Here is a 5,503-nt window from a genome sequence, read left to right as displayed (position 1 = left end):
CCCCCCCCCCCCCACCCGCCCGTCTCCTGTCACCGGGGTTTGTCCCCTGTCACCGGGGGTTTGTGGCTTCTCAGCCCTTTTCTCTGCCTTTAGGGTCCTTCTGGGCTGGCCCCCTTCCCCCTGCCCGGAGGCTGCCTCACACGGTGCTCCCTGCGTTGGGCCAGGCCCCACAGTGAGGGCCATGGCGGCGGCCCGGGCCCTGTGGCAGCTCCCTCCTCGCTGGTGGCCCTCTCAGGGGGGACACTGGCCAAAGGGAAGCAATCACCCGAGCCTGCCGCAGGTCACGCTGTGTGGAGGTGCTCGGTGAGGGCCCTGGTTTGGGGGGAGGCACCACAGAGGTGCCTGGTCCCCAGGAGAAGGCCAGAGCTCTCCCTGCCTTGGCCCTCGCCACAGGTTTGGGGTTTGAGGTTTGGGGTTGTCGCTTCCTGCCCAGCCCAGGGGACAGCCAGCACGTTTGAGCTTCTTCCTGTGAGCTACGGTGAGAGCAGATGTCAGAGCAGCAGGTATTCCAAACAACTGAAAAACTGCCTTTCTGTTCAAAGTTGGGTTTAGAGTATTCATTTTAAACATCACAAAAAAAAATATGTAACAAAACAAAGGGCATTATGCCTCTTTAGTGGCATAGTTTTGCAGCTGTTGAACTATTTGAAACTGGTAGGTGTAGTACCTCTTCAAAATGAAACGATAGGCAGGTTGGGCCTGGCTTCAGTGACTTCTTTGTTGCTCAAACTGAGAGTAACACAAGAAGCAAAGTGAACATGAACAGTGGCAATTACAATAGTTTTGCAGCTGTTGAACTATTTGAAACTGGTAGGTGTAGTACCTCTTCAAAATGAAACGATAGGCAGGTTGGGCCTGGCTTCAGTGACTTCTTTGTTGCTCAAACTGAGAGTAACACAAGAAGCAAAGTGAACATGAACAGTGGCAATTAAAATGGCTTTTAGGCTAACACATTGCTAAAAAAATTGAAAGACGGCAATAGGAAGCCATCAATGTAATTAATCAGTGGGGAGTGCTGTGCTGTCAGCTCTCTGAACTCAAACATCCTGATTTTCCCTTTCAGTGTACGGAGTAACAGCTGTGCAAGTTTCTTCATCTAAAGCCAGATAAACAACTGGATTGGACCAGGTGAGTAGTAAAATGCAAGTGAGGGAGAAAAGGCAGAGAAAAAAAAATCAATACTCTTGAACTTTATATTGGCAAGATTATGTAGAATGTCACATCTTTGTACAGAGGTGATTCAGATGTTGCTGCACGTTACGTCTTACAATTTCATTTCCTCCTTTATCTTTTACACTCTTAAGTAACAAAACAAACAACAAAAATGTTGCCATCAGCCAAAGAAACCTGGACTGGTACCAGAAAATATTTGGAAGCGTGAAAAAAAGTCAATCTGTGTTTTTCAAGTAGGATTCTTTCTCTGGGCAGTAACTTGTAGGTGCCGCTAGATGTCCTGTCAGCATCAGGCCTTGTCGTGCACGTAGCTACACCCCCAGGCTGTTAAGGATCCTACGTAACGGCAAACATCACATAATTTATTCTGAAAAGAGAACTTTGGTCCACATATTTTCTTGGAATTAATATTTTTCATATTGCAATTATAATCCCTGTGCATGGACCACCTAGGAAACCTAGAGACTTGGCTCCTGAGAAATAGTTGCTTGTAGCCACAGCTGTAGCACAGGCTTTCATGCTTTGCTCTGCTAAGTATCAGCACACTTTGACAGCTTCGGTGGTCAGAGGTTTTCCCTTATAATTCTGAGGGCTTGTTGAGCTGAAGAGCCTCTCCTAGTCTGAAGAGTCTTCTTAATAGCCATCAGGGATTTTATCCACAGACTAGAAACTGTCTGAAGATCTTTATTTTTTTTTCTATGCAACTCTCCACCAACTATTAGGATATTGTAGTAAGTTCTCCACTTACCTAGACTAAATGATCGCAAATCGAATGTATAACTTTTTTACTTTCTTTGGCTATGCATTTTTCTAAGAATTAGTGCATTAAAAGATGTCTGTACTTAAATTTACCTATCAATATGCAATCTGGCTGCTGTCTGTAATGAATATGCTGTAACAGCAACTCACATCATCACATTGATACGTTTTACTGTAACTTCCAGACAAGATTTGCCTTGCTCTAAATGTGCTGTTCCTAACACGTGCAGTTATTCTCAGCTGTGGTTAAACATATTTAGCCTGGATATCTTTTCCCTCTACTCCTTCATAGTTCAAACATCATATTAGTACCCTTCACAATTTTTAAATTTTTTTTTAAGTGTATCATGGGCAACTATTGAGATTAGATGGAAAGCATCAACAGTATCAGAAAAACCTTGGCATCGGGAGAACTTACCAGCACACCTCAGCGTGGAATGAAGCAGACTAAGCATCAGTTGGTTAATGTACACCACGAGCCAAGGTATGGACACGCCGTGGGGTAGCAAGGGCTGGCTGATCCGTGAGGGACATGGCGTTGGGAGATAAACACGATAAACACAAGACAAGAGGTCAGACACCTCACCGTTCAGGGTGCAGTCCCTCAGTCCCCAAGCAAGGTGAGCAGGGCTGGCCCAGGGATGGCAGGAGTCCAGGTCATCAGGTGAGCTCACAGCAATGAGACAGGGGCAAGGCTGAGTTGAGAAGTCAATCTGCAGCTCAGGTGGTGGTAGCTAAGGTCAGACACCGTCTAGCGATAGCTCAACAGGTCCACAGGGATGAAGCAAGTCTGAGATAAGGCCAGATGTGAGCTAGGCTTCACGTCAACAGGGTCTGTAGCCAGGATAGCCACAGCTGAGCCAGAGACCAGCACACCTATAACATTGCTCAGAGATGCCCTCAGGCCAAAGCTTAAATGGGGCTCCGAGTCCACGGGCAGAGGGTGTGGGTGGAGGCCACAGGTGAGGCTGGTCAGGGCCATTAAGGTTTATCAGGTCTTAATCAGGCCTTAATTAGGCCCTCTGGGCCCTGATAGGGTATTTGAAGAGAACCTAGGTCCCCTGCTGTGTGCCTGAATACTCTGTGTAGTGTTGTAACAGCAGAGAGGAAACAGCTGTGATAGTGATGGCTTTAGGGAAAGGTGTGTCCTCTTCCCTTCCTGATGCTGGTTCAGTCCCAGTGTATGAGAGGTTACAAGCAACATCTACGCTCCTTGTCTTGGATGTGGATGATCCGAGTAGAATTAAAAAACTAAAAGGGAAGCAGCTGCAAGGGTGATAACTCCAGGGGGGAAAGGTGGGTCCTCTTCCTCTTGTGTCCTGGAAGCTAGAAATGCTTGTACGTGTTCTGAAAGTTGTGATTTCTCTTGTTTTGCATGAGTAAACAAATCCAAAGAAAACAGTTTAGATTGAACTGTAGCTTAGGGATTTATTTTTATCTTCCTTAAATGCCTTCTGAATTATTTAACTGTTAATCTGGCTGTTTTCAAGTGAGATTGGGTTTCCTAAACAAAGGCTTTGCCTTCTAAAAAGGGAATGGCTTCTACTTGGGCTTATGATCTATCTCTGGGAGAGTTCTGAATCACAACAAGAGGAGAGGTAAACAGAGTTTACAGGAATAGGACCATATCTAGATAACAGATCTGCATGGTCTTGTTCTCAGAGCAGCTGAAAGAAAACTCCCACTGGCTTCTGCGTTTCTCAGGTTTGGATTGTGCAAATTAAGTAATGGAGTGATAGACAATATAATTTCTAAGATTTATTTTGAATTATTCTTTTGAAGCTGGGACCTACTGGGCTTTCCAGCATCGTACTTCAGCATAAAGGGCTCTTAATGCTTCCATCATTGTTAATTACATTAGTAATTAGGTACCAACCAAGCTGCAGGCCCTGTTGTTTTGGGCACTGTGCAACTGAAAATAATAATGTAAGTGACAGTCCCTGTCTTGGAGAGTTAATAATAAAGACAATCAAAGATAGGAAAAAGTCCCCTTCCAGAAATATCCAGAATTAATCTTATTTAATGCTTGTCTTGAACCTCTCTCCACACAAATTTTAATAAGTTTTCATAGGTTTTGGCATGGTCGGTTCTCATGTACCATCTTAATGCAAAACTTGCATTTCTGGCCTTTATCTTTCGGTAACTGGTTAAGTATTTTTATCTTGCAGTGCGGACAGGTTTCCCTGCCCGTGCTGGTGTAACAGGTTTGCCTTGTTCCCCTCCCAGCTCTTTGTGCAAAAGGAAATTCCACAGCAAATTTACCTCGGATGATACTAGCGCCGTGCTTTCTGTTTGGTCCCCGTGTGTTCTTTTTACTCAAATATTTATGGATTAAGCTGTCAGAAAGTTGTGATGCAAGGGTGCCGTGGGGTTTCACAATGCATCCTGGGTGGACATGGGTCTAAGGACAGTGGGTTTTGGTGCCCCTTTGCTGAGTCTGTGGAAGCACAAACCCTTGGAAGATTGTGGTTGTGCTTTAGGCAGCATGGCAGGCTCAGATATTTAAATATGTTGGCAGGAGCAGGAAGAAGCACTCTGCAAAATGAGTTGAACAGCGCGTCTCTTAAGTTGTTAGGAAGTCAGTCCTTAAAAGTATTAACTTCTAAGGACGAACAAAAGCGTTGCCTGTTCTCTGTCTCCCTTCAAAAAGCTGTGAGGAGCAGCATTCTGCTCTTAGGTTCAAATCAATTGAACTAGGATAAAAATAAATGCAACTTGGTTATTAACGCAAGACTTGCCTTCATTGTTGTTCTAAATGTTGGGATTGCTTAATAAATTATTCTTTTCTTGTCCTTTTTCATGTAGGGTAATAGCCAAGCGTCAGTGAAAGAAGTGCATTGATCTACAGGAGGTAACGCTTGTTAGAGCAGTCAGTTTTTATCTTCTGACATCGAAAGGGTCCCCACCCTCTACACACAGATACCTTTTTCCTCAGGTGAATAAATGTGCTTTTTTTCCCCCCCATGTAAATCTTTCATGAACAGCTGCAGCAATAAATACATCAATCCAAAGCTCATTTTACATTTCTTGTAGCTGAAAAACAGAAATATGAAACCAGATTAAGTGACACGGCTCAAATAAATACAAAGGAAGACGAGAACAAAATAAATCTTATTTCTCCGGCGAGGAAATGGGCCATTTTCTGCAAGGCCCGCGTAATTGCTACAATAACCCACATTTGTGCAGTTTATTTGGTTATTTTTCTGCTTGCTCCTTGAGCGCGCTGGTGACAGATGGTGGATTTAATATTCCCGGATTTGGGTTATTTTGGGGGGGAGTGCGTGTGTGTGTGTATATATTTGAGTAGCCGAGTTTGAAGAAGTCAGTCCTCGCAGTTGCTTTTAAGGAAGTGGATTTCCTTCTTCTCTAGGGCGGTTACCCCCATCCAAATGATCGAAACAACAATATTTGCTTTAAAAAAAACCAACAAGCAACCCAAAAAGCCCCACCTCGCCGGGGTGAGGGCGGTGAGGCGAGGAGAAGCGACACCTGAGGGCGGCGATCACCCTCAAGGGCTGCCATCACCCTCAAGGGCTGCCCTCCATCCGCTGCCGCCGGCCGGGGCGGGTTG

This window comes from Calidris pugnax, unplaced genomic scaffold (assembly GCF_001431845.1).
Source record: "Calidris pugnax isolate Ruff unplaced genomic scaffold, ASM143184v1 scaffold102, whole genome shotgun sequence".
Classification (NCBI taxonomy): Eukaryota; Metazoa; Chordata; class Aves; order Charadriiformes; family Scolopacidae; genus Calidris; species Calidris pugnax.
Note: the sequence above shows the minus strand (reverse complement) of the source record.